At 42.3% G+C, this 26,154-nt stretch overlaps 1 protein-coding gene across 16 annotated transcripts in view; it reads right to left on the bottom strand.

Moving 5' to 3' along the window:
- Window positions 1-26,154, bottom strand: part of PCBP3 (poly(rC) binding protein 3) — a 458,297-nt gene that overhangs the window by 347,871 nt on the left and 84,272 nt on the right. For 6 of the 16 annotated variants that reach the window (XM_064279587.1, XM_064279588.1, XM_064279589.1 and 3 more), the window contains exon 1: window positions 18,421-26,154. This exon is cut by the window's right edge. The exons of 6 other annotated variants lie outside the window; for them this stretch is intronic. The gene's annotated coding sequence lies outside the window, so the exon portion shown is untranslated. 4 more of the 16 variants (XM_064279577.1, XM_064279578.1, XM_064279583.1 and 1 more) reach the window with 3 other exon arrangements.

The following is a 26,154-nucleotide window of genomic DNA, read 5'->3' as shown; positions in this document are numbered from 1 at the left end:
ACCCTATAAAGGACTTTTATCCTGAATATATAAAGAACTATCAAAACTCAATTAAAAAAAAAAAAACCCATTTAAAAAATGGGGAAAATATTTGATCAGACACTTCATCAGAAAAAAAAAAAAAACAGGTGTGTGTGTGTGTGTGTGTACACCTGATGGCACAGTGGTTAAGAGCTTGGCTGCTAACCAAAAGGTCAGCAGTTCAAATCCACCAGTGGCTCCTTGGAGACCCTATGGGGCAGTACTACTCTGTTCTATAGGGTCACTATGAGTTGGAATCAACTCGACGGCAAAAGGTTTGGTTTTGTTTATATATACATAGGGAGGCACATGAAAAGATGTTCAGCGTCGTTAGCTAGTAGAGCAATACACATTAAACCCTCAATGAGATACCATTATATGCCTATTACAATGACTAAAATTAAAAGGACTGATCATATGAAGCATTGGTGAGGATGCGGAGAAACTAGAACTCACACACACTGCTGGTGGGAATGCAAAATGGTGCATCCACTTTAGAAAACAGTATGCACTCACTTAGAAAGTTAAACATAGATCTACCATATAACCCTTTTTTTACCATATAACCCAGCCAAAAGGAAGGTCTATGTCCACACAAAAACTTGGACGTGAATGTTCATAGTAGCTTTATTTGTAATAGCAAAAAAGTAGAACTAACCTAAATGTCCATCAATAGGTAAAAGCAATAAAAAGAAACAAACTATTGATACATACCATGACATGGATGAATTTCAAAATAATGAACTGGAGAGAAAACAGGCAAACTAAAAACAGTAAACACTGTATGATTCCAAACTAATCTAGTGACAGAAATTACATCAGTGGTTGCCTGGGAATGGAAGTAGAGGGAAAAATGGATTACAGTGGGGCACAAGAAAATTTTGGGGGTGACAGTTATATTCATTACCTTGACTATGATGATGGTTTAATGGGTGTATATGTCACAGCAATTCAGTTTATTTTATATCAGTTATACCTCATTAAAGGGGGTTAGTGGTGGTTCAGTAGTAGAATTCTCACCTCCCATATGAGAGACCCGAATGTGATTGCCAGCCAGTGAAACCCAGAACATCAGCAGAACCCTGTTGAGGCAAGAGGGAGGAATGGCTTCAAGAAAGCCATTAAATGGTGCTTCAGAACTGGCAGTATTACTCAGTTCTGTCAAAGGGTTAAGCATATGCAGACACTATCTGTCAAAACTCATTAAGAAAAGCAACTGAGGGAATTCACCACACACAAAAAATCCCTATCTACCTTCTTGAGCCTAGCTGGTGTATTTTTCTAAACAACCTTAAAATACCTAGCATATTTTTCTAAACAACTCACCATTTTTGTGTTCTTCCTCAGCAGACTGCATCTTTGAGAGTGAGATCAGATGGCACTTGGTACTATATCACCTCACACAAAGTGGTGCCAAGTTTGGTTGATGAAGATCTCACCAATATGGCTGGCATTTCTGAATGATTACTAGGAGCTAAACTTTGTGTTAAGCACATTATTTTATTGAAATTATAATTTCATGCACCTAATTCTATTATCCCCATTTACAGAGAAGAAAACTGAAGCTTAAGAGGTGAAATGCCTTGCCTAGTTCACGTAACAAGTTAAATGACAACTGAAATTTGAACTCAAGCTTATTTGAGTACAAAGCCTGTGTTTTTAAACTCTGGACGACACTGGCTTCTTGGATTATTTATATCTGTTGCTTCACACATCAATTCATTCATTCCATAAGCATTTACTGGACCCTTCTTTTATGCTAGGCACTGTGCAATAAGAGGGGTACTAGAATGGATAAGACATCATCATCCCTATGCTGAAAAAAATAGCTCTCCATCTAACAGTGAGATCGGTTGTGTGCAAATCTCCCCTAAGTCAAGCCAGCAGAGACGTTGCCTGTTCCTTATCTTACGCCAGGCAGGCCTCTGAGGGGGCCACAGGGTCTGTGGCCCCTGCAGTGAGGAAGGTATTGGGGCCGAGGAAGCCCTCTCCACAGCAAGCTCTGGCAGCCTCCCAGGACCGCCCTCCAAGCAACCCACTCTCCGCCAGTCATCTGTTCCGACTCATCACTGCGTGTGCCACTACTGCATCTTTAAGGGGTCCTTCAGTTTTGATCTCCCACTTCCACTAGAAAGCACGGTGGTGGTGGTGGGGACCGCACTTGTTCCCTGCCATATCCCACTGCCTGGAAGAGCACTGGCAGGAGGCAGGCCCTCTGCAGATGCCTGACAAGGAGTAACAGATACATGAAAGGACAAACAGACAGTGGCCCCACACAGGGGCTGCAGCACCAGCTGGCTTCCTTGCCCTTGCGTGACAGGACCCTGAAGGAGAATGAGCAGAATTTTAAGGCAAAGTATGCTGGGCAGCCCAGTGTATACATGACTCCACATCTGTGAGGTCTCTTCCTTTTTTTAAAATCACTTAATGAAATAAGCACTTATTGGATAGTAAAAAAAAAAAAAACATCTACCACAAGACAGTCAGTTAATCAGAAAAGCACAATCTGAACACACCTGACTAGAGGTTACTGTAAGTGTGTAAGGCCACACTCACTTGCCCAGGTAAAAGTGGTCACCAACCCACATCAGAGGAGGACATGGGGCCCAGCGCAGGGCCCAGGGCCAGGCCCTCATATGGTTCTCCTTGGTATAAACATTACATCTTAGCTTCTGTCTTCTTTCCCACACCTCGAAATAGAATTTCGTCATCAGAAAGACATTTTAAAAGCATAAATAATGAGGCAGAAGAAACAAACAAAATGTCATGTGTTTTGTGAGTTTAGTCATAGACATAAATAATAGTGATGTCCCCGATTGGTGTAAACGGTAACGTGCTTGGCTACTAACTGAAAGGTTGAAAGTTCAACTGCACTCAGAGATGCCTAGGAAGAAAGGTCTGGTGATCTTTTTCAAAAAAATCAGTCATTGAAAACCCCATGAAGCACCATTCTCCTCTAACCCCCATGGGGTCGCCCTGAGTTGGAGCTGACTCAAGGACAAATGTAAATAAGTCAGTCACGCTATCTTCTCTGAGCTATTATTTGTAATTTTCCTACTTTAGGTGAAGAGAAATTCCACAGAACAATACATTATTCCAACAGGAGCATCTACTGAAAATACCCGCCCTCCCCGACTGAAAGTCGGTTCGTCTCCTCCTACCCACTCCCTCAGGCAGAGCGAGCCTCCACATCGCAGCAGCCTGAACGATGGGAGCAGACAGGTCTCCCCTCTAAATTCCACGGAGGGCCCCCAGCCCCAGACACTCCTGCCTTGCCTCTACCCTTTCCATCTCCCACGGCCTCCCCGACACATGCACCTTCTAACAGCACCTTGTCCTTCTCATGTTTACAGTGACACTGAGAGCACTCTACATCACAACTTTAATCCTCATGTTTCCAAATGGCTTGGCCCCATCACTGTGCGTGCAGGGAGTTTCCTGGTGTGTTCCCCAACTCCAGCTGCGGCAGGGATGGGACACTCCCAGATCCACTCATGGGTTCCTTCTAACACTGAATCTTGGCTCCTGAGGTCACCCTGGGAGGCAGAGAGTGAGTCAGCAGAGCTGGGGCTTTCACCCTCTGCCTGCCTGACAGACAGACAGCAGAAGCAACACCCTCAGGTCACACCTGTATGTCCTCGGCCTCCCCATACCCCCCATCCAAAGGCCACTTTACAATGACACCAGCCTTCACCAGTTCCTACACTCCCACCCCACGTAATCAGAATGGGGACGACCTCCCAGAGGCGATAGTGGTGGACATGCAGCTGGACACACTCGACAACGCAATTCCTAGGAATCTGTTCACAGGTCCATTTTTTGCAAAATGTGTCAACACGAGCTCAGACTTTGACAGATGTCAATAAAAGAAGAGGAGGAAATGCCACTGTTCTTACTCAAAAACTCAATAGGCCACAGGAAGGCTCTGACTTCAGGAGGACAGACTTTCTCCAGATTTGGGGGACCAGTTGTCTCACTGACTCACCCCCTGTAATAAAGTGAATGCAGGATTCTGGGGTGCCAACAAGAAGGGAGTAGGGTAACCAGAGTTTACAAGTGGGGTAAGAGCTTCTGGGGCAGGGGGCAGGAGCAAGGATGATTCAACCTAATTCCTTATCAGAGAATCCACCAATGCAGTTACCTTTTCTAATTAATTAGCATTCTTGGTGATGGTCTCAGAGGAAACAAGTGGCCAGGGGGCTGAACTTCTTACTTTTCCACCTAAAAAACAGCATAATCACAGGGACTGTAGATTCCAGGGAGCCCTGCCCTGACCTCACCCATATCCCATATCTCTCTCATGGGAAGTACAGGGGTCCTTTCACCCTCCTCTGTGTCATGCCACCACACCTGCCTGCTTCGAGGGACGACGTATTTTTGTTTTGTTTTCTTATTTAATTAAGATCATATTCTGTGTGCATGTGTGTAATGTGTGAATATAGATGTACATACCCATGTTTCCATCTTTTTAAATTATATTGATAGACCTTACTTGCCATAAAAAGGAGCCCTGGTGGTACAATGGTTAAGCACCTAGCCGCTAACCAAAAGGCTTGCAGTTAGAACCCACCCAGTGGCTCTGAGGGAGAAAGACCTGGTGACCTGCAGACATAGACATCCAGGGTCTTCAAAGCTTGTGAGCAGCCATCTAAGATGCATCGACTGGCCCCATCCCAAAGGAGAACGAAGAAAACCAAAGACACAAGGAAAATATTAGCCCAAAAGACTAAAGGACCACATAAACAAGAGATTCCACCAGGCTGAGCCCAGCAGAAATAGATGGTATCTGGCTACCACCAATGACTGCCCTGACTGGGAAAACAACAGAGAGTCCCAGACGGAGCGGGAGAAAAGTGTGGAGCAGAACTCAAATTCACGTAGGAAGACCAGACTGAATGGTCTGACAGAGACAGCAGGAACCCCCGAAACCATGGCCCGCGGACACTGTCAGCCCAGAGCTGAAACCATTGTCAAAGCCCACTCTTCAGACAAAGATTAGACTGGACTATAAAATAAAAAATAATACACGTGAGGAGTGTGCTTCTTAGTTCAATCAGGTACAGGAGACCAAATGGGCGTCTCCTGTCCGGAGGCAACATGAGAAGTCAGGAAGTGACAGAACTGGGTGAATGGACACAGGGAACCTGAGGTGGAAAGGGGAATTCACTGTCACATTGTGGGGACTGCAACTAATGTCACAAAACAATATGTGCATAAATTTTTATATGAGAAATTAACTTGAATTCTAAACTTTCACCTAAAGCACAATTAAAAAAAAAAACTTAGTCAATCAACCAACACATATTGAGTAGCTGGCATGTGTTTTATAGAGTGATGCATAAATCTGATTATAAACATAGAGCGTTGCACCTGATGGAACACAATAAAGTATACCCCCTCTACCAACCCCAACTAAAAAAAAAAGATTACGGCCTAGAAAATCCTATGGGGCAGTTCTACTCTGGCACATTGGGTTGCTATGAGGCTAAACTGACTGGACAGCACCTACGCACTTATAACAACAAACTCACCATAAACTTGCAATCATTAATAAAAGGATTTTTATTTAAAAGTCAGTCAGTACTCTAACTTATGAAATCAAAATTTTAACCTCATTTTTAATTTCCTAGTTTTCTGAAGGTGTCACTCTTATTACCAGAATCAGACACAGGGAGTCTGTCTGGACTCCCACCAGGGCATTGACGTTGCCTGAAACAGACCAACAAGACTTTTTAGACAACTTCCCAAATGATTAGAGTTTCAAGGAGCGATGGACAATTAGTTGTACACTCACCCTTCCCAGAACATTCTGAGACAGGCCCTGCTGTGGACAGCAGACCATGTGCTCGGACCTAGCTCTTCATGACAACGAATGTGTGCCCCATGATTGCAAAACATATGCTTGCTCTTTGCATAGAAAGTTTGAAACGTGCAGGAAAATACAAAACATAGATTTAAAAGTACCTCCAATGTCCACATAGAAACACTGACAGCAACTGAGTATATTATTTTCTAGTAGTTTCTCGTTATAACATTTACTATACTCTTCAAAACAAAATGAGGTAGATTATGTGTGCTTTCAGAACAATGTCGTATACCTGTGTCTGCGATATTTGTATAAAAAGTTCATAACAGCTTGTTGTTAGCCTTTTAATGTTTATTGATATTCAAAGCCTTTTAATAATATTTATCAATAATTCAATGCTTACTGATATACTTTGGACATGTTATCAGGAAGGATTAGTCCCTGGAGAAGGACATCATGCTTGGTAAAGCAGAGCATCAGCAAAAGAGAGGACAACCCTCAAGAGGACAGATTGACACAGTGGCTGTAACAATGGGCTCAAGCATAACAATGATTGTGAGCATGGCGCAGGACCAAGCAGTGATTCATTCTTGGGTACACAGGGTCACTATGGGTCGGAACCGACTCAACGGCACCTAACAACAACATTGGTATTCAAAGACATCTGCCTGTAAAAATCAAACTTATCTATTATTTGAGATTACTTGCATGGCTTTCATGCTTAGAAAAATGTTTCTGCATCATTAGAATAGTCACACAATTCTCCTGTAATAATACAAACATACATTCTTTCTCCTATAAGTGTAAAAGTGATACATGTTCACTGAGGAAAATTTAGAAAACACAGAAACGTGTGGGAAAAAAACAACCATCAGCAGTGATTCCAAGGCCCAGAGACAGACACCATAAGTCTCTTACTGCATTTCCTTGAAGCATTCAAAATACATATATACATATATATGTCTTTTATACACACACATATTAGAGACACATCTATATGTACATTGCATAGACTGTTTAATGTGCATTTTCAATTAACATACTGTGTGCATTTTCTCACACCATTAATCACTCCAATAAAGACTTTAATTGCTGCCTAATATTCTACTGTGTTGTGGAAATATAATAACTAATTTACTAAATCCTCTATCATTAGGTATTTGTGCAGCTTCCAATTGTTATTTAGATGAATGTTATAATGAACATTCTCTGTATTTAAATTTTAGTGCTTATCTGGTTATTTCCTGAAGATGAATTCATAGTAGGCAAATGTTGGACCAAACTCCATAAATATTTTTAAAGCTTCAGACATGCATGGACAAAGAACCCTTCAGAAATTTGTTTGCCTGTAGTCACTCTCTGAGATGCATAAAGTAAAATATAAGTCTCAGTTTCTGTGATTCCTTGCCAAAACTCTTTGTTACCAATCTTCTGAAAATGTCTGCCAATAAGATGGTCACAGGATGATCCGCAGGCACTATGGCTGCACTAACAGTGAGGCCCAGTGTCTTCACACCTGTTTCTGGGTGTACGTGCTCCTTTTGTGAAAGGCCTGCTCAATACACCAGTGAAGTGACCGGAATTGGAAACAAAGAAACACACGGGAGTATAAACAAGATGGCAGCATAATTAATTTCTGGCCAAGAGTTCAACGAATCTAAGTAAGTACACTATCATGAAAAGGAAGCTCAGGCACTTTTTAGGTTACAACAAAATAGAAAAATGAATGTAGTCATATTAGAATTAAATTGGGGGAAAAATCACTGTGAATTCAGGTTTGTTTCCAGTTCTCTGCCTTCTACTGCAGGGGACAGTGCAAAGTAGCAGCTAAGGGGTCCCACTGGCCAGGCTGTAAAATCTCCAGGTTGAGAGATAATAACAGAATTTGTTCTTAAAGTCTTAAGTGGGAGCACAAGCTGAAGTCAAGACTCAGATATATTAAAGAATGTAACCAAGTCACCCCACTCAAAGGGTCTGAAATGCAGTACCTGTGCCTGCTGGCCTGAAGTTTTGTTTTGCAACTGGAGGAAAACTTCTGTCTTAGAAAGGTCCAAAAACAAGAATCTGTTAAAAGCACTGTAAGCCTACAAGAGTAAGTTGGAAAGGTGGTATATAAATTCATTAAAATTACAGTGTGGATATTTTTTAAAGGTTTCAATGTTGTAATAAATTCTACAGTCATATTTTGCATGCTTTTATTGCTATTTATTTAAAGGAGTAATTTCTAACATTCCTTAAGTTATGCACACCTTTCTTGACTTTAAACCACACAGTTACCTCCTTGTTTTGTTCGAAAGACTGCCTCCTGGTCTAAGCACAGGTTCCTTATGACCACAATTAAGTGTTCTGGAATTCCCACTTTTCACAATGTTATCCATAATTTGTTACGGTCCACACAGTCGAATGCCTTTGCATAGTCAATAAAACACAGGTAAACATCTTTCTGGTATTCTCTGCTTGCAGCCAGGATCCATCTGACATCAGCAATGAAATCCCTCTTTCCATGTCCTCTTTTGAATCTGGCTTGAACTTCTGGTAGTTCCCTGTCGATAAACCACTGCAGCCGCTTTTGAATGATCTTCAGCAATGAGAATCCTGTACTTAGACCAAGAGGCAGTCGTTCGAACAGAACAAAGGAACACTGCTTAGTTTAAAGTCAAGAAAGCTGTGCGACAGGGTTGTATCCTTTCACCATACTTATTCAACCCGTATGCTGAGCAAATAATTCTAGGAGCTGCACTATATGAAGAAGAACAGGGCATCAGGATTGGAAGAAGACTCATTAACAACCTGCGTTATGCAGGTGACACAACCTTGCTTGCTGAAAGTAAAGAGAACCTGAAGCACTTACGGATGAAGATCAAAGACCACAGCCTTCAGTATGGATTACACCTCAACATAAAGAAAACAAAAATCCTCACAACTAGACCAATAAGTAACATCATGCTAAATGGAGAAAAGATTGAAGTTGTCAAAGATTTCATTTTACTTGGATCAACACCCATGGAAGCAGCAGTCAAGAAATCAAAAGACACATTCCATTGGAAAATCTGCTGCAAAAGACCTCTTTAAAGTGTTAAAAAGCAAAGATGTCACCTTGAAAACTAAAGTGGGCCTGACCCAAGCCATGGTGTTTTCAATTGCTTCATATGCGTGTGAAAGCTGGATGATGAATAAGGAAGACCAAAGAAAAATGGATGCCTTTGAATTGAGGTGTTGGCGAAGAATATTGAATATACCACAGACTGCCAAAGAATGAACAAATCGGTCTTGGAAGAAGTGCAACCAGAATGCTCCTTAGAAGCAAAGATGGCGAGATTACGTCTCACATACTTTGGACATGTTATCAGCAGGCATTAGTCCCTGGAGAAGGACATCATGCTTGGCAAAGTAGAGGGTCAGTAAAAAAGAGGAAGGCTCTCAATAAGATGGATTGACACAGTGGCTCCAACAATGGGCTCAAGCATAACAAGGATTATGAGGATAGCACAAGACTAGGCAGTGTTTCCTTCTGTTGTACACAGGGTCTCTATGAGTTGGAACCAACTGCAATACTTGGGAAAGAGGATGACTGGTTTCCACAAAACGCCTCATCATATCCACTTAATTGTTAAAATCTTCCTCTGCTGTGATCACCCTTTGGTGAGCATTCACATGAGACATAAATATCTTCATTTCTTTGGCCCATTCAGAGAGGTCAATCTACATATCTCTTTCTCATATCTCCTTGTCTCCAATTTTCCAATCATGTTCCTTCCAAATCCCTGACAACCCAGCCAAACCATTGGCCAGAGGCCATGAATCAGTATACAATCACACCATGGCCATTTCTCCTTCCAAAGTCAACAACCACATGCACTGCATGAAGTTCTGCCCACTGGGAAGATTTTCCTTCACCACTGTCCTCCAGAAAGGTCTATCCACATACCTCGTCCCCATATCTCCTTGCCACCAGTTTTCCACTCATGTTCCTTCCAAATCCTTCAGGAGGTCCCAAAAAGGCGCTACAGTGCCACCACCGTGCACTTGCAAGTGGTACCTGCATATCTCACAAAATCATCTATAAACCAAGCACGAGTTTTCTCTTCCTCAGACAACTGATCAAAAGGAACTCCCCATAAGGCCATAGGTGCAGACTGGGAGAGGGCAGGTAACGTGACAGGAGTGGAGTCCATGGGCATTTGGGCCACTTCCTCATGCAGCTTAAATATGCCTTTAGGTCCTGCTCAAGACCAATCTTGTACACACCACTTCCATTTAGCGATGGAGTGCTGCAATGCGTGTCTGACTTTATAACTCTATGGATCACACAACAGCCAGTTCATGACAGGCGGCTCAGGCCTTATGGTGACTTGGTGGCCCATAATTAAGTATTCAGCCTCTACTAAGGACAAGTAACAAGCCCAAAGCTTTTTCTAAAAAGACAAGTAGTTATCTGCAGAGGATGGCAGGGCTTTGCTCCAAAATGCTAAGAGCCCGTCCTGTGATGCACCATTAGGGGCCTTCCAAAGACTCCAAACAGCATCTTTATCTGCCACTGACACTTCAAGCACTATTTGATCAGCCAAATCCTAAGCGACAGAGAGGCTTCCACCATATCCTGACTCTATCGCAGAGCCTTCTCTTGTTCTGGACCCCACTCAAAACCAAAAGCTTTTCGAATCACTTGTTATACAGGCCACAGTGGCACACCAAAATGAGGGATATGTTGCCCTAAAATCCGAAGAGGTTTGCCAGGCATTGTGTCTCCACTTCAGTGATAAGAGGGGCCAGATGTAATAACTTATCGTTCACTTTAGAAGGAATATCTTGACATGTCCCACACCACTGGACTCCTAGAAATTTCACTGGGGTGGAAGGCACCTGAATTTTTGTGGGATTAATTTCCCACCCCATAGCATGCAAATGTTGTACCAAGAAGTCCCAAATCATTGACATTTCATTCTTACTAGGTCCAATCAGCATAATGTCATCAATGTAAAGGACCAGTGTGATGTCTTGTAGAAGGAAAAGTCAATCAAGGTCCTTGTGGCTTAAATGATGACATAGGGCTAGAGAGCTGATATACCCCTGAAGTAGGACAATGAAAGTGTATTGCTGGCCTTGCTAGGTGAAGGCAAAATGCTTCTAGTGCTCCATGGAAACCAGAATCGAGAAAAAGGCATAGGCCAGATCAATAGCTGCATACCAGGTACCAGGAGACGTATTAATTTGCTTAAGCAATGAAACCACATCTGGAACAGCAAATGCAACTGGAGTTATCATCTGGTTAAGTTTACAACAATCCACTGTCATTCTCCAAAATCCCTCTGTTTTTTGCACAGGACAAAGAGCGAGTTGAATGGGTGATGTGGTATGAATCCCCACTCCTGCATCCTTCAAGTCTTTGATGGTAGTAGTAATCTCTGCAATCCCTCCAGGAATACAGTGTTGCTTTCAGTTTACTATTTCTCTAGGTAGGGGCAGTTCTAATGGCTTCTACTTGGCTTTTCCTACCATAATGGTTCTTACTCCACATGTCAGGAATCCAATGTGGGGGCTCTGCCAGTTGCTGAGTATATCTACTCCAGTTATGCACACTGGAACTGGGAAAATGACTACTGGATGGGTTCAGGAACACACTGGACCCACAGAGAGATGTACCTGAGCTAAAAAAAAAAAAAAGATGTACCTGAGCTAAGACTCCATTAATAACCTGACCTCAAAACACCCCCACAGTGGCCGGTGGGCCACAGTTACGAACTAGGTCTCCCGGAATTAGTGTCAGTTCAAAGCCAGTATCGAGTACTCCTCAAAAAGTCTGATTATTTCCTTTTCCTCGGTGAACTGTCCTCCTGTAAAAGGTTGTATATCCCTTTGGGGATGGTCAAGAGAAAGATTAACAGTACAAAATTTTAGAGTGTGTACTGGTGTCCTTCCTCAAGGGAACCTAGCCTCCCCTCCATTCAAGGCATTGTGGGTCTATAAACAGGCTCAAATCTGGGAACTGATTGAGGGGCTGTAACTCTATTTTGGCAATTCAGGTTAGATTCAGATTCAGTTGACATAGAATTCTTCCACTTCTACAAATCAAGTAAGTATTTAATAGACTTTCCATCTATTTCACTGGTAAGGACACCGTGACTAAGGAGCCAATAACATAAGCCCATCCAAGTCACACTGTTCTGATTACTGCTTTGACTCTGCTGTCCATTACAATAACCACACCCACCCTGTCTTTGTAAACTGAGTATCACCAATTGTTCCCTATATCCATGGGGTCCAATCAACCCCATTTTAGTTAGGTGTCTTAATTCAGTTAGGATAGTTCCCTCTGTCAAATCTGACTTATATAACAGCAAACACAGTAGTCTTCAAGGATGCTAGAGCTCCCTCCACAAATCTGTTCCTCACCATTGTGGCAAAAGGTGTGTCCACTGGGCACTCCGTGGTGGGATGGTGGAACTAACCTGATAAATCCACTTTAACATGCCAATCCCCCACACATCTGTCAGTCTGTCATACTGTGGGGGTTTGCATGTTGCTTTGATGCTAAAAGCTAAGCCACAGGTATTCAGATACCAGCAGGGTCACCCATGGTGGACGGGTTTCAGCTGAGCTTCCAAACTAATACAAACCAGGAACAATGACATGGCAGTCTACATCTGGAAAAAATTAGGCAGTGAAAACCTTACAAATACCAGCAGACATTGTCTGATATACTGCCAGAGGATGAGCCTCTCAGGATGGCAGGCCTCAAAAGATGACTGGGGAAGAGCTACCTCCTCAAACCAGTGTTAACCTTAATGATATGGAGTAAACCTTCTGTGACCCTCAACTGCTGATGTGGCATGACTCAAAATGAGAAGAAACAGCTGTAAATATACATTAATAATAGGAATGTGGAAGGTATGATGAACAAGTCTAGAAAAATTGGAAATCATCAAAAAATGGAACACATAAACATTGATATCATAGGCATTAGTGAGCTGAAATGGACTGGTATTTGCCATTTTGAATTGGACAATCGTACGGTCTACTAAGCTGGGAATGACAAATTGAAGAAGAATGGCATTGCATTCATCATCAAGAAGAACATTTCAAGATCTATCCTGAAGTACAATGCTGTCAGTGATAGGATAATATCAAGGAAGACCAGTTAATACGACCATTATTCAAATTTATGTGCCAACCACTAAGGTCAAAGACGAAGACATAGAAGATTTTTACCAACTTCTGCAGTCTGAAATTCATCAAACATGCCATCGGGGTGCATTGATAATTACTGGTAATTGGAATGTGAAAGCTGGAAACAAAGAAGGATCGGTAGTTTGAAAGTATGCCCTTGGTGATAGTAACGATATCGTAGATATTATGATAGAATTTTGCAAGACCAACAACTTCTTCATTGTAAACACCCTTTTTCAACAACATAAACAGCAACTATATACATGGACCGTACCGGATGGAATACATAGGAATCAAATCAACTATATCTGCAGAGAGAGATGATCGAAAAGCTCAATTCATCAGTCAGAACAAAGCCAAGGGCTGACTGTGGAACAGACCATCAATTGCTCATTTGCAAGTTCAAGTTGAAGCTGAAGAAAATTAGAATAAGTTCACAAGAGTCCAAGTACAACCTTGAGTATATCCCACCTGAATTGAGAGATAATCTCAAGAATAGATTTAACATATTCAATGCTAATGACCAAGGACCAGACAAGTTGTGCAAGGACATCATACATGAGAAAGCAAGAGGTCATTAAAAAGACAGGAAAGAAAGAAAAGACCAAAATGGATGTCAGAAGACTCTGAAACTTGCTCTTGAACGTCGAGTAGCTAAAGCAAATGGAAAAATGATGTAGTAAAAGAGCTGAACAGAATATTTCAAAGGGCAGCTCGAGAAGACAAAATATTATGATGACATGTGCAAAGACCTGTAATTAAAAAACCAAAAGGGAAGAACATGCTCAGCATTTCTCAAGTTGAAAGAACAACAAAGACAAAAAAAAATTCAAGCCTCAAGTTGCAATAGTGAAGAATTCTATGGGCAAAATACTGAACAACACAGGAAGCATCAAAAGAAGATGGAGGGAATACATAGAGTCATTGTGCCAAAAAGAAATGGTTGACCATTTCAGGAGGCAGCATATGATCAAGAACCGATGGTAGTGAAGGAAGAAATCCAAGATGCACTGAAGACACTGGCAAAAAACAAGGCTCCAGGAATTGATGGAATACCAATAGAGGTGTTTCAACAAATGGATGCAACGGTGGAAGTGCTCACTCATCCATACCAGGAAATTTTTAAGACAGCTACCTGGCCAACAGACTGGAAGAGATCCATATTTATGCCTCTTTCAGAGAAAGGTAATCTAACTGTCTTTGTCAACTAATGCTGCTGTAACAGAAATATCACAAGTGGATGGCTTTAACAAAAGGAAATTTATTCTCTCCTAGTCTATTAGGCTACAAACTCAAATTCAGCGCATCAGCTCCAGGGGAGGGCTTTCTCTGTAGGCTCTGGAGGAAGGTCCGTGTCATCAATCTTCCCTTGGCCTAGGAGCTCCTCTGCGCAGGAACCTCAGGTCCAAAGGACACACTCTGCTCCCAGCACTGCTTTCTTGGTGGTATGAGGTCCCCATGTCTCTCTGCTCGCTTCTCTCTTTTATATCTCAAAAGACACTGGCTTAAGACACTATCTGACCTTGCAGATTTCATCAATATAACTGCCATTAATCCATCTCATTACATCATAGTGATAGGATTTACAACATATAGAAAAATCATATCGGACAACAAAATGGTAGACAATCATACAATACTGAGAATCATGACATAGCCAAGTTGATAGATATTTTGGGGGGACACAACTCAACTCATGACACCAACCAAATGCAAATATTATCGAACAATATCATTAATATCACACGCAAGTAAAATTTTGCTGAAAATCATTCAAAAATGGGTTGCAACAGTACGTTGACAAGGGACTGTCAAAAATTCAAGCTGGACTGAGAAGAGGATATGAAACAAGGGACATCATTACTGATGTCAGATGGATTCTGGGTGAAAGTAGAGAATACCACAAAGATGTATGCCTGTGTCTTATTGACTACGCGAAGGCATTCGACTGTGTGGATCATAACAAATTATCGATAACGTTGCAAAGAATGGGAATTCCAGAGCATTTAATTGTGCTCATGAGAAACCTGTACATAGATCAAGAGGCAGTCGTTCGAACAGAACACGGGGATACTGCATAGTTTAAAGTCAGGAAAGCTGTGTGTCAGGGTTGTGTCCTTTCACCGTACTTATTCAATCTGTATGCTAAGTTAATAATGTGAGAAGCTGCACTATATGAAGAAGAATGTGGATTAGGATTGGAAGAAGATTCCTTAACAACCTGCGTCATGCAAATGATACAATGTTACTTGTTGAAAGTAAAGAGAACTTGAAGTACTTACTGATGAGGATCAAAGACTACATCCTTCAGCATGGATTATACTTCCGCATAAAGAAAACAAAAATCCTCAAATTAGACCAATAAGCAACATCATAATAAACAGAAAAAAGTTCAAAGTTGTCACAGATTTCATTTTACTTGGATCTATAATCAACACTGATGGAAGCAGCAGTCAAGAAATCAAAAGACATCACACTGGGCAAATTGGCTGCAAAAGACCTCTATAAAGTGTTAAAAAGCAAAGATGTCCCTTTAAGAACTAAGCTGCGCCTGACCCAAACCATGGCATTTTCAATGTCCTCCTACGTATGCAAAAGCTGGATGATGAATAAGGAAGACCAAAGAAGAACTGATGCCTTTGAATTATGTTGTTAGTAAAGAATATCGAATATACCACGGACTGCCAAAAGAACAAACAAATCTGTCTTGGAAGAAGTACAACCAGAATGATCTTTGGAAGTGAGGACAGTGGGCTTCATCTCACATACTTTGGACATGTTATCAGCAGGAATCAGCCATCATGCTTGGTAAAGTAGAAGGTCAGCAAAAAAGAGGAAGACCCTCAATGAGATGAATTGACACAGCAGCTGCAACAATGGGCTCAAGCATAACAAAGATTGTGAGGGTGGCGCAGGACCAAGGCAGTGTTTCGTTCTATTGTACACAGGATCACTATGAGTCAGAACTGACTTGACAGCACCTAACAACAACATTTCAATTTCCCTAAGCCTTTGCATAGCTTCTTCTATAGTATATCAAGGCAGGTCTCGTACTTCAACTTGATTTAGTGTAGGTCACTGCTTAATCCATGCTTCATCAAACCAACCAAATAAACTATTAGTTCCTTTCCTTAGCTCTCAATGTCAAATACTATGTTATGGATTGAATTGTTTTCCCAAAAAATGTGTGTCAACTTGACTAGGCCACGACTCCCAGTATTGTTTGACTATCTACCATGTTTGTCATCTGGTAAGATATTCCTATGTGTTGCAAATCCTACCTCTAAGATGTTAACGAGGGAGGATTAGAGGCAGTTATGTTAATGAGGCAGGACCCAATCTACAAGATTAAGTTGTATCTTGAGTCAATCCCTTTTGAGATATAAAAGAGAGATGCAAGTAGAACAACATGGGGGCCTCCCACCACCAAGAAAGCAGAGCTGCATGGGGGCCTCCCACCACCAAGAAAGCAGAGCTGGAAGCAAAGTGGATCCTTTGGATCCAGGTTGCCCATGTTGAGACACTCCTAGACCAGGGGAAGATTGATGACAACGACTTTCCTCCAGAGCCAAGGGAGAGAGAAAGCCTTCTCCTGGATTTGGTGCCCTGAATTCGGACTTCTAGCCTCCTAAATTGTGAGAGAATAAATTTCTGTTAAAGCCATTCACGTGTGGTATTTCTGTTATAGCAGTGATAGATAACTAAGACACACTAAATGAACAATCTGTGCAATAAACTCAGACTGATCCAACATTATGTTCCTTGCACCATTATGCCACATCCTTAATAGCCATTCCCACACATATCCCCCAGGTTTCTGTTTGTAAATATTAGAAAAGTCAAACAGTTCTTTTGAAGTGTAGTGTACCTCCTCCAGGGTTATACTTTGTACTTTACCATTTGTGGCTCACTGGGACTTAAATATAGTTACAGGTCTAGAAGCAAAAACAGGTAGTGGGCTGGGTCCTGGGAACATTCAGAAATGTCTAAGACATCTCAGGCGATGCCCAGGCAACACTGCAGGTGCCACTTGAGGTGTTATCTCAGACAAAGACTCTTCAGGCATAGCTGCGTTAATTTCATCAAATGGGGGTAAAAGGGATAATGGTTTTCCCAAGGAGGGTGGCTTAGCAGACAAAGACGGAGTAACCTCTTCAGATGAGAGTAAGAGGGCTGGTTCTATTGGCAGGAGTGATTCAATGGAATTTAGGGGCTTGGTATCCCCAGCTTCCTGATTATCTGCCCATATGTCCCCATCCCAAGTTTCAGGATCCCAGTTCTTCCCAATCAATGGCCTCACTTCTACTTCAGACAGCATTTGAGGTTGGGAATTCAACTGGCATTGTAATTCAGCCACTCTTATGATAAGACTCTGAATTTGTTTTTCAGCAATATCAGCTCTGCTACCTCAAGAAATAAAGCTTTCTTTCAGAGAACAAGAGGTAACTTTCAGGGCTTTTATGTGGCACTTGAGCTTTGACTCTGAAGCCCTGAGCTTACCTCTTTCTTTCACCACTTTGTCTAGCAAAAGTAGGACCAAACAACCAGCTTAACTGCACTTCTCAGTCTCACAGAGTTGTAGAAAAGTATCAAACATGCAACCACCCAGAGCCTTCCTTCTCATCAATACTTGATCCATTGGTGGTGATATTCTGTGTATTAATATTGCCACATCATGCCATGGATTAGTAGCGCCCTTTTTTTTTTTCTTTACTACTGGTGACAGAGTCATCATCACCTTTAACACTAGTCAGACTTGAGAACCAATTTAGAAAACTCATCGTTATGATTTTGGTTCTGTAGAACTATTCTTGGTACCAAATGTCTTAGGCTGGGTTCTCTAGAAAAACAAAACCAGTGAAGTATATATATACATATATAGAGAGAAAGAGAGATTTATCTTAAGGAAATGGCTCATGGGTTTGTAAAGGCTGGAAATTTCCAAGTCTGTGGGCCAGGCATCAGGCTGAAGACCTCTCCTGACTCACATAGCTGCAGGGGCTGAAGAACCCAAGGTCAGATAGTAGGCTGCTGGCTCAAAGGCTACAGAGGTTGATGAATCCAAAGATCGGCAGGCAATATGACAGGCTGCTGGCTGAAGTCCCAAGAACCGGAGGTCATATGATGATGAGCCAGATGCAGGATCGAGAACAAGCACGCAAGGTTTGCCAGAACACCCATGCAGATATAGATACTGATATATACTGGATGCAGGACACACCTCTGTGGAAACCCCCCTTACAACTGATTGGCTGATTACCTCAGATCACATTGTGGAGGATGACTACATCATTACGTAACTGCCAACTTACATCATTACATAACTGCCAAAGCACATTGTCTTAGGCTGGGTTCTCTAGAGAAGCAAAACCAGTAAAGCATATAAATAGAAAGAGAGAGAGATTTATATCAAGGAAACAGCTCACGTGATTGTAGAGGCTGGAACATCCCAAGTTCGTGGATCAGGATAGAGGTTTCTCCTGATTCATGTAGCCACAGGGGCTGGCAAGCCCAAGACTGGTAGGTTGGAGAGCAGGACTCTTGCTCACAGGCTGTGAAGGCTGATGAATCCCAAAATTGGCAGCCAAGACCAGAAGGATTCTCCTGATTCACATAGCTGCGGGGGCTGGCAAACCCAAGACTGGCAGGTCAGAGAGCAGGGCTCTTGCTCACAGGCTGTGAAGGTTGATGAATTCCAAGACTGGAAGGCAAGACCAGAAGGATTCTCCTGATTCACATAGCTGCAGGGGCTGGTGAACCCAAGATCGGCAGGTTGGAGAGCAGAGCTCTTGCTCACAGGCTGTGAAGATCAACAATCAGCAGGTAAGCTGCTAGCTCAAGTCCCAAGAACCAGAAGTCAGATGAACAAGAGGCAGCTGCAGGATTCAGAACCAGCCAAAAGCCTTGGCAAGGCAAGAAGGAAGGAAGTAGGCGGCTAAGGGTGGAGCGATGAAGGCTGAGCGGGCGATGAGCCACCACAGGCCCCACTCCTGCCGGTACCACTCAGCAGATTCCATCCTGGGGGTGATCACATATCAAATTTCAACAGGGAAGTGATCACAACATTATGCAACTGCCAAAACACTGAGAATCATGGCCCAGCCAAGTTGACCACAATCTTCACCATCACATACATCATTATATAACTGCCAAACCACTGATAATCATGACCTAGCCAAGTTGAAACACAACATTAACCATTGCAAAGACCCTTTTGGATGTTAAAGATGCTCACCATTTTCGAGTGGCCTGTTCATCTTTTAGTCATTAATCTGGAGATGCTCACTTAATCTTTTAATTTTCAGCTCTGGCAGCCAGAAACAGCTGCCTGTACTTTCTAAGACTAGGTGTGCTGTGTCCTCTTTACCCCTCATTCATGTCCTCTGCCCTCTCTTGAAATCCCCCAATGATGTCAACTCTGGCCACCCTGAGAACATATGCTGCCCGTTCACTCCACAGCTGACACCCAAGAGATGTCTGCAAGTCCCCATGAGTCTTCTGTGAAGCCCACTTCCCTGCAGGGCCTTCTCCCACATGGCTCAGCCACACACTCCCAATTCTAGATAAAATTGGCATCACTCCAGGTGAGGAGTTCTGGACACAAGTGAGCAAATTACAACAATTTGACTTCTTCCCTGAATTCAGCTCAGCAGGGCTGAAGGCAAGACTGAATTTTCGGGTCTACCCACTAGTCTGAACTGGCTCTAGATGTGTGACTTTTTACTCTGGACATTTGTGATTAGAATGAAGTACGAGAATAAGCCCAGGCATGGGCTGCCCCACAATATACCCTAACATGCTGAGGGTCTCATACCAGCTGCTCTGTGTAAGGCCTGCCCACCGCAGATAGAGGGCTAGGCTGGGCCTTTGGAGTTTAACTACCATCTCCTCAATCAATATGTCACCAACAGAGCAAATACACACAAAATCACTGGATATTTTATTTCTCAGAACTGCCTGTTCCTTATCTTTTCTTTTTTGTTTGGGTGTTGCAGTCATTGCTGATATGAAGGCCATTTCATCATCTGTCTATTATGTAGGCACAAATATTTCTTCCAGTCTTTTTCCTGTCTTTTAACTTAGTACTGTCTTCCCTCCTTAGCAGTTTTAAGTGCTGTGTAACAAAACATGCCAGTCTACTCAGGAATGGCTTCAGGACTCTGTGTCTTTAATAGGAAGACTCCCCGAATCCCACAATTACAGAAATACTTTTCACACTTTTCGTAATTTTTCAGTGTTAATTCAGGCACGTACTATTGTGTATGGTCTTGTGTAAGTCTATTTTTCCCAAATGGAACATCAACCATTTTTGGAGAGTTCCTCTTTCCCCGTTAATTTGAAAGGTCACATTTCTCACAGATTAAGCCCCCTTTTCATGAGTTGGGCTCTAGAGTCTCTACTTTGCCCTCATTAGCTATTTGTCTCTTTCAGCACTAATACCACAGTGTTTTAATTTCTTTAGCTTTATAGAATGTTTTGATATCAAACAGGATAAGTAGCCATGCAACACTGTTCTTTTCCAAAATCTGATGGCTACTCTTGATAGAGAGATAGATAAAGAGAGAGAGAGAGAGAGATTTTTTTTAAAGTTTTTTTTAAAGTTGCTGTCAATTCTGACTCATAGCAACCCTACAGAACACAGTAGAACTGTCCCATAGGGTTTCCAAGGAACGGCTGGTGGATTCTAACTTCCGACCTTTTGGTTAGCAGCCATAGCTTGCCGTAGCTCTTAACCACTGCACCACCAGGGCTCCGATATAGATACGGATATATATACACACACATACACACACACACACATAAAAAAAAAAAAAACCATTGCCGTCGAGTCAACTCCGACTCATACCGAACCTACTGGAAAGAGTAGAACTGCCCCATAGAGTTTCCAAGGAGTGCCTGGTGGATTCGAACTGCTGACCTTTTTGATTAGCAGCTATTGGTCTTAACCACTACACCACCAGGGTTTCCACACACACATAAACATATAGACAATGGCTCAAGCTAATAAGTGTTCACCACAAATCACTGTTCAATTGTCAGTGGAAGATTCAAAGACAAAAATCATTTGAAAAACAAAAAGTTTACTTGAAAGAAGTACAAGAGAGACAGCCTTCAAAACTGGCTTACCAAATTAAAAAAATGCATATTAAAACAAAAATGAGATACTACTACATACCTATTAAACCAAACCAAATCCATTGCCATTGAGTCAGTTTCAATAATGACCCTATAGGACAGAGGAGAACCACCCCATAGGGTTTCCAAGGAGTGGCTGGTGGATCTAAACTGCTGACCTTTTGGTTAGCAGCCGAGCTCTTAATCACTGCACCACCAGGGCTACAAACACCTATTAGAATTCTTAAAATCCAAAAAACTGACAGTACCAAAAGAGGATGTGAAGCAGCAGAGCTCATTCGTTACTGGTGGAAATGCAAAATGGTACAGTAACTTTGGAACACAGTTCAACAGTTTTTTTATCTTTTCTTTTTCAAAATTCAGCAAAGTCTTAGAGCCCTGGTGGTGCAGTGGTTAAGAGTTCGGCTGCTAGCCAAAAGGGTGGCAGTTCAAATCCACCAGCGGCTCCTTGGTAACCCTATGAGGCAGTTCTATTCTGTCCTATGGGGGCACTATGAGTCAGAACCAACTAGACGGCAACGGGTGTGTGTGCTGTTAAGCAGTCTTATCATACAATCAATGAATCTGATCCTAGGTATTTACCCAAGTGATCTGAAAACTTATGTCCACACAAAAACCTACCCATGAATATATATAGCAGCTTTACTTATAATCTCCAAACACTGGAAGCAATCAAGCTATCCTTCGACAGGTGAATGGATAAACAAATCGTGGTAGATTGATACAAAAGAATACTATTCAGTAAAAAAGAAATATGCTATCAAGCCACAAAAAAACATAAATGAATTGTAAATACATATTTCTAAGTGAAAGATGCCAGTTCATAAAAGCTACATACTGTATGATTCCAATTACATGACATTTCTGGAAAAGACAGAACTATAGAGACGGTAAAAACTGACTGACAGTGCCATGGGAGGGAGAGGGTGTTGAATAATCGAAGACCTAGGAATTTTTTAGGGCCATGAACTATTCTGCATGATAATGTAGCGGTGACTACAAGACATCAAGCATTTGTCAAAGCCCACAGATCTACAGTGCAAAAAGTAAACCTTAAAGTAGACAAATTTTTTAAATAATCATTTAGGTCAGGGGATTGCAGGATAGAATGCAGAATGTGACAAGACACTCTAAATGTTTTACGAATATGTGAAAAAAATAACTGAAGGGGGAATAAGCTACTGACCAAAGTAACTTTGGAAATGAGTGGAGTCTGTAAGACTAAGGCAAGAGGAACTGCACATAAACGCTGTACTCTAGTTGATAAAAAGTTGTTTCCCATGGGAGTATGACTTAACAATTCTGAAATCCCTAGACAGATATACTGGAAACGAACAATTGAATAATGAATAGCAGATGATGGGGAGCCACGTTTCTCACTGTTGTAGTGGGAGGTTGCAGATAAGCAAGGGGAGGAGACTAGAATGATCCACATGGTAATGGATTAGTTGGAAATATTGGTGTGAACATATACAGGTGCAGACGGTTACACACAAAAATATTTCTAGATATGTTTATATGCACAGGTCAGTACACACACGTATCTCCTTGCTCTGTCAGCTAAGATAGACTAGAAGTAATGGCATTCCAGTAACAACGTACACACCCAGCACCCAAATCTTGGTATCCAATACCATTCTCCAGTAAAAGAAACCAGGGATCCCTGGAGAAATGGCTGATTCCCAGACCAGGACAGGATACATACAAGATAAACCTGGAGCTTTGTATGGTACCACAAAATAAGAAAGTGCTTTAACACACACACACACGATGAGGTATGTCAAAGGAATTACAGCAATCAACTGAAAGAGCTCCCAATCGTTAAAGCTGAAACAACCTAAGCCACAAAATAAATATAGTGATATAGAAATATAACCTAAAGTATAAATATCCACGAGTCCATAGTGATATAAATAAATCATTCAATAAACAAATAAATGGAGAATGGCCAAACCTCCCATCGAGAAGGTCTCCAAACACTTTATGTAAATACTTCACCCTCTGGGAAAAAAAAGTGAAGTATAACTCCCCACTCCTTAATTGTGTGCTGTGCAGAGTGACTTCCTCCCAAAGTGTATACTTCAAAAGGGGAGAAAAAAAAAAAAGGGAACTTTAGAGAGGAGAAATCTAACAGTGACTACCTCAGCCAGATGATCAGGGTCAACATCAACAGAGAGAAGTCATGTTGATTGTAGGTACCCTTGATACAACGTGATAGAAATGGCACTTTACCTCTGTAGTTCTACTCCCCAAAACCCATTACCCTGATCAAGTCATAAGAAAAACAGTAGATAAATCCCAACTGAGGGACATTCTACATGACAGCTGACTAGTACTCCTCAAAACTGTCAAGGTCATCAGAAAAAGGGGAAGTCTGAGAAACTGTCACAATCAAGAGGAGCCTAACGAGGCTTAACAACTGAACACAATGTGGTATCCTGAGTGGGACTCTGGGGCCCTCTGGGAAATATTAGAGGACAAAAATACAGACTTTAGTTAATAACATACCAACATGATTCATTAATTGTGACAAATGTACAATACTAATGTAAGATGTTAAACTGGGTGTGAGATATACAGGGATTCTCTCTGCAACACTTTTGTAAATCTAAAACTTTTCTAAGGTAAGAAATTTTAAAACAAACAAACCAAAAAAAAAACAGCAACTAAAGAGAAAACAATGACTAGGTTACCAAGTTTTCCTTACTCTGTTAATGCTGGAAAAACAGGAACTTTCTCCCAGTTTACCGAATTCACGAAGATTGTTTCCTGTCTTTGGACATCAATACGGCAGAAGGCAAGGCGAACCTGCTCTTGGTAGAATGCTCAAGTTTACAGGAAATGCTTAGGATTTTATCATGTAGGGACCTGTTACTTTTAGGGCATCTAAAAGGCACGATGTTTTCCCCCTGCCTGCAGTATTTGATGTCCTCAAATATAATGGAAGCAGAAGAAAGCGTCAGCTCTCCTCATTAGTATTTCTTAATTCTTACGCTGATATGCAGCTTATGACACTGAATAGTCTAGAAAACAGGCAACCAATTTTGGACAAGGTAAATTCTTTTCACGCTTGCTGGTCACAGCCTAAATAAGCACTACCCTTTTGTTGAACATTTCCAACATGCCAGGTGCTTCCTACACACTGCTGCTCTCCTCACACTAACTCTGTGAGATAGGTACTATTGCTGCCATTTTACAGATATGGAAACTGAGGTCCAGAAAAGTTAAACAGCTTGTGCACAGTTTCACTGCTAGTAAGCAAGGGAGCCATTGCACATTCCTGTCTGCCTGCCCTGCAGCTCAGGGCCAGCTTCTTTCTTCAGGCCTGGTTTCCAGGTGAGGTGCCTTTGCCTCTCTACACAGAGCCTGGAGTATAAAAGTGGGACACGCCAGCTAGGGCCAGCCGAGTGTGTGCACAGCTTTCTGGACAAGTGGGCACTTCTGCAAACAGTGCAAATTCTCCCATGGGGAACAATGGATTCTTCCTACATGGAGAAGGATCAAGAGTCACCTTGAGTCTGTGCCCTTGACACAGAGCCAGGGTCTAAAAGCTTTTACGGAATACACATGAATCAAAGGCATCAATATGCCATTAGATCCTGGGCATTAATTCCCTAAAAGTATTTATGAATCTTTGAAAGGATTAACCCTTTACTGCGTTACACTCTTTCCTCCCTATGAACTATACTTGCTAACATTTCTTTTCTACTCCAATGAGACACTGATTTTAGTTTCCTATCTCCATTAACCTGGTGGTGCAATGGTTAAGAGCTTGGCTGCTAACCAAAAAGCTGGAAGTTCGAATCTACCAACCGCTCCTTGGAAACCCTATGGGGGAGGTTCTACTCTCTCCTATAGGGTCGCTCTGAGTAGTAATCTACTTGACAGCAACGGGTTTGGTCTTCCGAGTTTTTTTTTTTTTTTTAATCTCCATTAAGATTCCTTACATAATGCTATTTTCTACAAGTGATTCCTTTCACTTTATTTCTCCAAAATTGGAAGGCACCCACAGTGATGTTCCCCTTCCTGGCTTCTTGATCAAGACAGAGCGCCCGAAGGCTCAGAAGTCAGAGATCACCGGGGCACACAGGATCCTACAAATCTCCCAAAAGCAGGTTAATCTTAGAGTTGGACAGGATTTCTACAAATCATCTCATCTCACTGCCCTGACACCCACTCCTGCCCCCTGTGTTGTCCCTCCTGGGCTGCCTCCTCCCACAAAGTGGCTCCTGGCCTCTGCCTGAACACCCTCAGGGTGACTAGAGCATCCTTCAGGTCACTGGGCTGGGTGGGCCACTTCCCACAGCACTGGGCTGCCCTCCTGTATAAACTCCTTTCACAGAGCCAGTCTGATCCTTTTCCCAAATGTTAGCCCTCAAATACCACACATTCCTAACCCCAGGGAGGAGGGAAGGAGGTGAGGCAGCAACCCTCCTTACAAGGGTTTTCTCTAGGTAGGGCTAAATTTCTACAGTCTGCCTGCTGTCACTCACTGGGCAAGCAGGACATGGCCCTGGCAGTCCTGAGAACCGGGGCTGAACCCTAACTCTGACATTTACCAGTGGAGCTAGCTTGGGCCAGTTTCTTGACTCTTCTAATGCTCAGGGTCCTCATCCTTGCAGGGCTGGGTGAATGAACACTCCAGGAGACAAGGCATATGAGTGCTCAGCCATACATGTTTAGACTTGGTGACATGCCTCTACTCTCCAACGCTTCACCACCCTGCACACGCCAGGGACTGCCTCACAAGGCAGCACATGGGGAAGCAGGGCTGTAACCTCCACCATCTGGATGTCATGCTCCATTCAGTAGGACAACCTGTATTTGACAATTGCCTTCTGATATCAATCTGCTTATGCCTTAGCAAAGAATCAGCTACAATGGCTCAGAGCTTTGTCTCTCAAAGTGGGTCAGCCTACCAGAAAAAAACTAAATATGCACAATCCCAGGCCTTACACTGACTGAACCAGAATGGCTGGGTCAGAATCTGCATTTTAAAAGATCCCAGGTGATTCACAAGCGCA

This window comes from Loxodonta africana, chromosome 2, assembly GCF_030014295.1.
Source record: "Loxodonta africana isolate mLoxAfr1 chromosome 2, mLoxAfr1.hap2, whole genome shotgun sequence".
Lineage (NCBI taxonomy): Eukaryota > Metazoa > Chordata > Mammalia > Proboscidea > Elephantidae > Loxodonta > Loxodonta africana.
The sequence above is the reverse complement of the archived record's forward strand: the minus strand, read 5'-3'. Positions and strand labels throughout refer to the sequence as shown.